Raw genomic sequence first — 10,424 nt, forward strand, 5'->3', positions numbered from 1 at the left:
AGATCAGAAAGAGCAGAGGAATCATTTCCAGCAAGCGTGCGGCCCTGTGGGTTAGGAGAGGGCAGGCCCTTAGAGCCAGAAGCTCACATTTGTCATTTAGAGCTCCCTTGGGGTAGCACGGAGCCCTGCTGGAAGGGGGCAGAAGTGGAAGAGGCAGAGAGACCCCACAGGAGGATTAGGGTTCAAAAGTTGCCCTGGACACAGGCTGTGCAACCTTGAGAAAATCACCTGACCTCACTGAGCTTCCATCCCTCATCTGTCAAATGGAGACAATAATAGGCACCCAAGGGGGTGTTGGGGAGGGCAGAGTGAGCTAATGGAAGGGGAAGTGCGGTACAGACACAGGCTGTTGTTATTGTAGAAAATCTGCCAGGCAGGCTGTCTTCCAGCCGCAGCCCCACCTAAAAAAATGGCCTCCTTGTGTCTCCTCTGAGCCGGGTCCACATCCTCCCAGCTGGGGGTGGGGCACAGGACACCGGGAACACGTGCACACACCTGACTCCGGATCCCAGTTCGCTGGCTGTGTGATCTGGGACCAGCCTCTTTCGCCTCTGATCCTCGTCACTCTGGCAGCAAAAATTGGGCTGAGAACCCAAGCTGCAGGTCTGTGGGGAGAATTCTGTGCCACCTGGCAGGTGATCAGTAACAGTAAACAGTTCCCTATCCCCTGCTTTCTGGTCCCCTTCTCCGGGCAGGGCCCGGCACCAGGCTGAGAAGAGTGGGAAACAGTAAATATTTAATAATACTCAGAGCTCCTGACTGAAGGGACGTGTGGAGGAGCCAGAGGACACCTGCTCCCTCAGCACGGTCTGTGCCGATGTCTCTGGGCTGCAGGGACAGCCCCTGCCAGATCCTGAGGGAACTCTTGCCTTCAGTGACTTGTTGGGGAATCCTAGTTAGCAGGGGCCCTGCCAGAGTCTCCCGGCATCCTCCTCTCTTCTATCCTCTATTATTCTGCCCCTCCGGGGACAACAAATGGTTGGGCACCCCATTCAACAACCATTCACTGAGCCTTTCCCTGCTGTGCCAAGCCTGTGCAGCAACCCGAGATGCAGAGATGAACATGTTTGCCCTAACGGGATTGTATATGCCTTGTTCAAAGACTGACTTGCAAGAAAATCAGACTGCAAGGCAGGGACTTAACCTCTCCGCAGGGACTTAACCTCTCCGGGCCTCCAGTTAACCATCTGTAATATGGAAACAATAGTTCTTATCTGTTTAGGGATGCTGTAATGATGCAGGGAGATGATTATGTAAATGCACCTTTAGGGCAAGTCCTGCAAGTTAATTGGTCTATCAGTGGTGATGATTTTAAGTTTTGTTTTGTTTTGTTTTGTTTTGTTTATTTTTGTAAAGCATGCTTCCTCCCTAGCAGGGAGCCTGACGCAGGGCTCAGGGCTCGATCCTAGGACCCTGGGATCATGACCTGAGCCGAAGGCAGACGCTTAACAGCCGTGCCACCCAGGCGCCCCTGATGTTAAGTTTTGAGGTGGATGTCTGCTGGACAGACCCTGGAGTGAGAGCAGGGGTGGTGGTGGGGACTGGAGGCAGGGGGGGAATTCTGCATGGGGAAGTTGGGGAAGGTTCAACAAGAGGAGAATGTGAGCCATCCGAGGAGGAGAAGTACTTTGTCAAATGGAAAAATGGGGAGAGGCTGGTTGGGGCTGGGGAGTGAAGGGCTCTTCATGTCTAAGAGGCTGGGTTTCATGCTGGAGACTACAGGAAAGGATTTAAGCATCAGAAGGACAAGGTCCAGATTTAGCCTTAGGAAAGGTTCCCAGGGGACCTGTTGTGAAGGGATTGAGGGGGAGAGAGGGGTCAGGAGCCTGGCAGATGCGGGTTGTGATAGTCTGGGTCTTGGAGCTGTGTGTGGAACGCTGAGTCACCTGCGTGGTGCTCACCTGGGGTCAATGATTCAAAGGTTCCCGTCCCAGGAAATACATCTGTTCCTTAACAGAAATTTACAGGGACAACGCCTGTAGCCAGAGGAGCCGGACGGAGGACCCAGAGCAATCCAGCAGAGAGCCTGTTGGGCCTCTCTTCCTCTTCTGCCCAGAGGTGCAGCCCCCTCCCCCGCCCCGCCCCGCCCCTGGGCCTGGGCCTCCCCTTTGTGAATCTGTCTGTGAACCTGTGGTTGTCCAGGGGCTGAGGCAGCAGAAAGAGCATTTTGGAGTGAACCGAGCTAACTCTAACTCCTGATTCTGCCGCTGAGTTAGCTGTATGATCTTGATCAAATTTCTTAACCTTTCGAGCTGGTTCTATGGAAAACATTCAGACTTGTAGTATCTTTCCATGCTTGTATGTAAACTCATAGAAAATGTATATATTGCTCACCAGCCTGAAGAGTAGGTGGTCTGGGGAACGTGGGTGAAGAGATACTTTCCTTTTCTTTTTTTTTTATTAAAAGATTTTATTTATTTATTTGACAGAGAGAGATAGCGAGAGAGGAACACAAGCAGGGGGAGTGGGAGAAGGAGAACCAGGCTTCCCACCTAGGAGGGAACCCGACATGGGGCTCTATCCCAGGATCCTAGGATCCTGACCCAAGCCGAAGGCAGACACTTAACAACTGAACCGCCCAGGGGCCCCTGAAGAACTCCTTTCACATTTTATCTTATGTCTTATTTCCTCCCGCCTTGTTGTTTGGGTGGTCTAGATGCATCTGCATTCTACGTTATCCGTCTGTAAGGAGCTGGATACTGCTTCCAACTTCACAGAGTGTCGGAAGGATTGTTAAAGGATCCTTCAGTTAAAACTGTACAGAACTGACTCTCACCACGTACCAGCTCTCTTCTCTTCCCAATGTCTGGATCTGTGTTAGGTATTTGCCTGTCTGCATTTCTGCATGTAACTGTTTCTCTCTTTGTGTCTGTGTTTGAGTAATAATACCTTCTGGCCTTCTGGCTATCTCTCTTTGGTTTATATGTCCCTGAGTATCTGTGTGTGTTTTTGTGTTGGGAGATGTCTGTGTATGATGGTCTGTGCATCTGGGAACTTGTCAATTGTGTGTCTGTGTATGTGAGTGTGAATCAGCGTGTCTCTGTGTGTTTGGGTGTGTTAGTCGTGTGTGTACATGCATGATACATCTGTGTATGAGTTCGTGTTTCCATATGTTCCCGTGTCTGTGTGCGTTTAGTTGTCAGTCGGCTGTGTGCCTGAGTGTTTATGGGTATCTGGATATGTCGACATGTAGTTTGTGTTTTAGTATGTGTGTCCATATCACTGGGTATGCCTGGGTGAACGGGTGCGCATGTGGGTGTGTCAGCCTGTGTTTGTATAGGCCTCTGTGTGGATTGTGGGAGGTTTCTCCGACAATCCACATCCGACTGCATCCCTCTGATCATGGGCGGGGAGCTCTGCCCACAGAACTTGACCCTACTCCCAGCTACTTGAAGGCCCCAAGTGTGGGTGTTTCCCTCCTAGCACTGCCCTTGGGCACAGGGCCCGGCTTGCTGCCCAGGACTGGTGGAGTGGGTATCTGCAAACACCTTGAGGGCCCCACATGGCAGCCCCTCAACACGAAGCCTTATCAGCTGGTGGGCTGGTCTGGTCATTCCCCTGTTCTGGGGGTGAGAACTGAGAACCGAACCCTTCTCCTTGGAAAGCAGCGAGCCCTGTGGATCTTGGGTCAGGAAATCCCTGCCCTTTTGGTCTAGGTCAGTGTCCATCTGGTTGGGTTTTTTGTGTTTGTCACAAGCAGCCAGACAGTTGGGAAACAAAGCATGTCTCCATGGCAACCCGCCTCTGCCTTCGAACTTGGGCAGGTCAGTGGTTCTGTGGACCCTTCTTCACGCCCAGGGCTGGGATGGGGGTAGGCGGCGAGGATGACTAATGAAGTTTCCACTTATGTGCACTGCACCCCCGTCACATACCCCAAAACACTCAAATACCTCCACACACTCATTACTTTCCGGGATGTTCAGATGGGGAAATTGGAGCCCAGAAAGGGCAAGGGTCTCACCCCAGGACACCCAGCAAGTTAGTGGCAGGACAGAGATGAGAACCCATTAGGCTAACTTTTTTTTTGTTTTTTTTAAAGATTTTATTTATTTATTTGACAGACAGAGATCACAAGTAGGCAGAGAGGCAGGCAGAGAGAGAGAGAAGAGGAAGCAGGCTCCCTGCAGAGCAGACAGCCCCACTTTGAGCTCAAACCCAGGACCCTGGGATCATGACCTGAGCCGAAGGCAGAGGCTTTAACCCACTGAGCCACCCAGGTGCCCCTAAGCTAACTTTTGACTGGTCATTATGGGCTGGTTGGATAACTCCTTTCCTGGCAGACCTCAGAACAAAGCTTCTCCTGACATTTCTACCGAGTGGTTAAAATTCTTATCATTCCCCCTCGCTTGTCTATGGATGCAGTATTTTCTAATTACCTATTAAAACAAACTGCCACAGAAACAAAGGGAATGCTGGCTCTCTCAGTTAAAACCCGAACCATCACTTACAACTGGGGTTTCAAATTTTTCGTCCATCACGGTGTTGTCACTGTTCCCACTGATTTACTTTGTGGTAAATAAAAGTTATAAGTTGATGTATAAACTAAATTTATACGTAGAAAACATGGCTCTTATCCATTTTATCTCTCGGACAAAAGGCAGATGGTTTTTGTTTGAGGGGAAAGATAAAATTCTGCTACTAAAAGAAAAAGGTCAGTGGGCACCTGGGTGGCTCAGTTGGTTGGGCGGCTGCCTTCAGCTCAGGTTATGATCCTGGAGTCCCGGGATCAAGTCCCACATTGGGCTCCCTGCTCAGCAGGGAGTCTGCTTCTCCCTCTGACTTCTGCCCTCTCATGGTCTTGTTCTCTGAAATGAATAAATAAAATGTTTTAAAAAAAAGAAAAGAAAAAGGTCAAAAGCCACTTTTCTACACTGGGTACAGCTAAGAGAGGAGCAATCAGATCACAGAATAACAGTCCATCAGGGAGCCGGGAGCACAGAGCTGGTGCTCAGGAGATGTTTGCTGAAGGAAGGGAATCAGAACTTGTTCCGCACTGGAGCCTGGACAGAGGCAAGAACTACTTCTCCTTTCTCTCTTTTGCACCCTGCTCCTCTTCCCTTTCCCGTCTCTCTCTCTGTCTCTCTCCTCTGCACTCCTCAGCCTCCCAGGAACTGGCACCAACCAGGAGCTGGGAGCCCACTAGGGTCCAACTCATTGCCGGCACCCACCACAAGCCCGTTGGGTGCTTTTTCACCTCTCAACCCAGCAGGGAAAATGGGTGCAAGTAGGCTCAGCACCCGATTCTTGGAGGTGCTGGGAAGATCATAAGCCCTCAGCAGATATTGTTTGACATATTAAACTGCTGCCTCATGGGGTACCTGGGTGGCTCCGTGGGTTAAGCCTCTGCCTTCCACTCAGGTCAGGATCTCAGGGTCCTGCGATCCAGCATCGGGCTCTCTGCTCATCAGGGAGCCTGCTTTCCCCTCTCTCTCTGCCTGCCTCACTGCCTACTTGTGATCTCTCTCTCTTTCAAATAAATAAATAAATAATAAAATCCTAAAAACAAAACAAAACAAAACAAAAAAGCCCCACAAAACCCTGCTGCCTCAGATGCCAGTAGCCAGAACAGGGGCCAAGGAATCCCCACAGTGTGGAAGGGACCTTCACACCCCTCCCCACCCCCACCCCTACGTTAGGGAGGAGAGAGGAGGAAGGCATCATGCCAGGGGCCTCCTTCTATCTTATCCTCCCACTGAAAAGGATCAAAGCAGATTCTTAGTTCATTCTGAAATAGGAACCCCTTTGGGAATCTGGCTAAAGCTATGGAACTTTCCCCAGAAAAATGCATCAAGTGAATTCAAAGTTAAGCAGAACATTTGGAAAAGTATTTTCTTTTTCCAGGGTCTTCACTGACTATCCTTGAAAGCAGCTTGCCTCTGGTAGGGAGGCTTGACATAAAGCAAGTGCTCAGTTAGGAAACACATACACCCCCAAACACACACGTGAGCACAAACCAGTTTTAAAGTCCACCTCTGCCCAAAGGTGGACTTTAACTGTGTGACTGCTAGCAAAGTCACTCTACCTCTTCTTAGGCTGTCTTATCCATGGAATAGGGATACTATTTAAAAAAAAAATTTTTTTTACAGGATTAAAAAAGTTATTTATTTATTTGGGAGAGAAAGAAGGAGCCTGATGCAGGACTTGATCCCAGGACCCTGGGATCATGACCTGAGCCAAAAGCAGACACTCAACTGACTAAGCCACCGGGCACCCCAGAATAGGAACACTATTAATCACTCCATATCTCAGCTTTGCAGAACTGCTCCCTCCTTGCATTATAATTTCTGCCCCTCCAATTAGTCTAAGAACTGAGGGGAGTCACAGGTGCTCCTACCCTTGGCTGTGTGATTTACAGGCTCTTTTTCTTCCTTGTGTTCCCTGTAAAATGAGGGAGGCTCAGCCACACCTTGGCCTGGCTGCCCAGTTTGGAGTTTGTGAGAAGACCAGGCTCAGTAGAGGACAAAGCTGGAGCTCACGGAAGCAGGTCTCCCGGGGAGTGGGAGGTGGGAGAGGGGAGACTTGGGTGGGTATAGGGGCAACATCAAGGTGGCCCTGGGGTTTCCAGAAACAGAGGGGTCAAAGCTGGAGGGTCTGGGGGCTGCTGCCCCAAGCCTGGCTATTGCTGGTCTCTCCTTATAGCTGCAGCTTCCTGCCTGGTCAGGTGACAGCCTCGTTCCAGGATGGACTTTGGGCCCGGCTGACATAGGCTGCTGAAAACTCTGTTTCCTTAGCTGCCCCCAGGGCCAGCAAAAAAAGGTAGCTGAGCTGAGTAGTCATGAATCTAGAGGGCAGGGTTTCAGGCTAGCCCTTTCCAGGCTAGCCCTCTCTGGGTGTCTCCGAAGTATGTGTGTCCATTAGGCCAGTGGACAAGAGGAAAAGCTGGGATTCCTGGTCTCAGGGTGGTCCGGGGTGGAGTTGGGAGGTGAGGATGTCTGGCTGTTGGGAGTTAGAATAAGGGAAAATAACCCTGACCTCTCCCCACTCCCCTCCTTCCCCACTTCCAAATCAGGAGACCCAATCTCTGAGCTGACTCCTGGGGGTTGTAGGGATTTTTTTTTCAATTTTTTAAAAAAGATAGTATTTTTAAGTAATCTATATCTAATGTGGGGCCTGAACACACAACCCTGAGAACAAGAGTTGCATCCTCTACTGACCAAGCCAATCAGGTGCCCCTCAATTTTTTTTTTTAATTAAGTAAACTCTATGCCCAGTGTGGGCTTGAAGTTAGGACCCTGATGGGATTGAGCCCCGCATTGGGTTCTCAGCTCAGCAATGAGCTTGCTTCCCCACCCTCTCTCTCTACTGCCTCTCTGCCTACTTGTAATCTCTGTCAAACAAATAAATAAAAATCTAAAAAAATAAAATAAAAAAAAAGTTAGGACCCTGAGATCAAGAGTTGCAGGCTCTACCAATGAGCCAGCCAGGAATTCCTGGGTGGGGGATTGTGGTTTGAGAGGAATTTTTGCTAAGGAATTATATGAACCACTGGCTGCGCCAACTTTATTGGCCTAATCACCCCGGTCCTGATTTCAGAAAGGCCCCACATTTGGTTGAATGCTCTGCTGTTGCCTTCTTTTTTTTTTTTTTATCATGAAAAAACTGTATTTAGATTTAGCCAGCTGGACTCAGTTTAGATGATCCCAATTTTGTTGGCAACATCCAAAGCATCATAGTCAGGGGCCAGCCGAACGTATGCCTTCTTCTCTCCATCAGGCCTGATTAAGGTGTTGGCCTTGGCTACATCAGTGTCATAGAGCTTCTTCACAGCCTGTTTGATCTGGTGCTTGTCGGCCTTGACATCCACAATGAACACAAGTGTGTTGTTGTCTTCTATTTTCTTCCTGGCTGACTCAGTAGTCAGGGGGAACTTGATGATGGCATAGTGATCAAGCTTGTTTCTCCTGGGGGCGCTCCTTCGAGGGTATTTGGGCTGCCTTCGCAGACGCAGAGTCTTGGGTCGTCGGAACATAGGTGATGTGCGGATCTTCTTTTTTTGTGTGACTGTGGACGCCTTTCAGCACCGCTTTCTTGGCTTTCAAATCAAAGCCTTTGCTTTGGCTTCGGCTTTGGGAGGGGCAGGGGCTTCCTTCTTAGCTTTGAGCGCCATCTTCGTAAAAGGGCGCTGTTGCCTTCTTAAATTTTTTTTTAAAGTAAGCTCTAGGCCCAACATGGGCCTCAAACTCATGACCCTGAGATTGAGTCTCATGCTTCACCTATTGAGCCCGCTAGATGCCCTGCCTTCTTGAAAATTTTAATAACCTTGGGGCCCCTGGGTGGCTCAGTCGTTAAGCATCTGCCTCTAGCTCAGGTCATGATCCCAGGGTCCTGGGATGAAGCACTGCATTCAGCTTCCTTCTTGGCAGGAGGCCTGCTTCTCTCTTCCCCACTCCCCCTTTTTTGTGTTCCTTCTCTTGCAGTGTCTCTCTCTGTCAGATAAATAAATAAAATCTTAAAAAAAAAAAAGAAAATTTTAGTAATCTTATTTATTTGAGAGAGAGAGAGAAAGAGAGCTAGAGTGGGGGAGGGAGGGACAGAGGGAGAGGTAGAAACAGATTCCCCACTGAGCAGGGAGCCTTAAGAGGCCTGATTCTAGGACCCCTCAGATCATAACCTGAGCTGAAAGCAGGTGTTTAACTGACTGAGCCACCCAGGTGCCCAAAAATTTTAGTAATTTTTGAACAAAAAGTCCTGCATTTTCATTTTGGGCTAGGCCCTGCAAATTGTGGGAAGGAGATGCTGAAAGGGTTGGTGGGGGGACAAGACTGACTTATATCCCTCTCCTGATCGCCCCTTCCAAAAGCCAGAGTATATTTACCTTCTTCTCTCCTCCCTACCTAGTGCTTCCGGACTATCCAACAGGCCAAGTTCTTGCATGGCGCTCTTTCTCTATGTTTCAGTCTTGCCTGTAACACTTCTCCTTTGTTACTTGCCAAGTGAGGGAGAGGTAGGGTCCTTAAGGCCAGTGCTGGGCTGGGCAGGGAGAACACGAGGACAGGGCCCATTGTAGTCCCTGTGCCTGGCCCAATGCCTGGTCCAGATGAAGTACTTGGGATGTGGGCTAGACCTGAATGAATGATGATTAGATGGGGAAACTGAGGCCCAGCAAGGATAGTGATCTGCTGCAAATCCCCCCGGGGTTTGTCAAAGCTGAGCCCCTGAGGACACACATTGGGCTAAGGCAGGTCAGAGAAGCTAAACTCTGCAGTGCAATTATTTTTAGTGATACAGTGAGTGCTGTCTACACTATGTCAGGGCTGCCTGGCCTGAGTACCCCAGACAAATGTGTCTCTGCCCTTGTTTAGACCAGGAGCCAGGAGAAAGTGATGTGTCCAGAGTCAGGTTGGATGGACGAAGGCAAACTCTAACTGGTGGGGTAGCACAGTGCCCTTCTTGGGACCCCCGAGCCCACGGCTGTGCCCTAGGGCAATTTCTAGTTCTATGGACCAGGCTGAGACAAGATTTAGATTGCTAGTCTTGGCTCCTCTGCTGCTGACCACCTCTGTGCTCTTGGCAATCAGTGATCTCTCCTGGCTTTAGTCTCCCTTCTGTGTTATGGAGGTAACACTTCCTGCGCTGATTCCCTCATGGCATGGTGTGGGATCTGATGTTTTAAAAGTGCTTGGTCAGCTATGATAAAGAGCCAGAAGCCTGGAAGAAATGAGCACAGCATTTTCATGATTCCTAAAGGCTTTCTTCCCTAGGACCATACTTAGTCACACTTCTTACCCAAACAGGATCTCAAAGCCCCTTAGAAGCTATGAGTTTATCATGCCCAAGATCAGCCCTAATCTGTGTTGAGCATCTCAGTGGGGAATCCAGGCCCAAGCAGGGGTGCCCTGGGGCCTGACAGCAAAATCCAAGGGCAAACTGAGGCACGGACTCTCCTCATTCCCCCTCACTAAGGGGTGGAGAGAGAGGGCAGGAAGCATGGACCCCAGCTCCACATTGAGGGTTGACACTGGGGAAGGTGCGTTGAATTGGAGGTTAGGAGAGGTCTGCCCAGTCACGGGACTGAAGAGGAAGGCCCACTGTGGGTCACAGGTCTCAGGCGCGTCTGCAGCTTCAGTCTCCAGAGCAGACTCCAATGCCGTCTGAGTCCTGGAAAGAATTCTCAGAACTCCCATATTCCAGGAGAAGAATGCTAGACCCCCCCAGGTCTTCCCAGGCTGAACTCAGGATACCTGGCTGTCCTGGGGTTCGAGCCCAGTATTCCTCCCCCGGCCTCCCAGTACCTTTTCCCGCGAGGCCCACTCCCCTTTCGCGCCCCCGCCGGCCCCGAATCTCAGGCCCGCTCCTCCCGCCCTGCCCCTCGACCCCGCCCACTGGATCCCCCGGCCGCCCCGCCACCCGCCCGACCACGCCCTCCCTCGGCCCCCCGGAGCTCCCGGAGCTCCCGGAGCCGGACGGCGGGCTGGAGGCGGCCG

At 50.5% G+C, this 10,424-nt stretch overlaps 1 pseudogene; it reads right to left on the reverse strand.

The window, feature by feature from the left end:
* Positions 1-7,570: 7,570 nt before the first annotated feature.
* Positions 7,571-8,243, reverse strand: LOC131810327 (large ribosomal subunit protein uL23-like; annotated as a pseudogene).
* Between the last annotated feature and the right edge of the window lie 2,181 nt (positions 8,244-10,424).

This window comes from Mustela lutreola, chromosome 10 (genome assembly GCF_030435805.1).
Source record: "Mustela lutreola isolate mMusLut2 chromosome 10, mMusLut2.pri, whole genome shotgun sequence".
In the NCBI taxonomy this organism is placed as follows: domain Eukaryota; kingdom Metazoa; phylum Chordata; class Mammalia; order Carnivora; family Mustelidae; genus Mustela; species Mustela lutreola.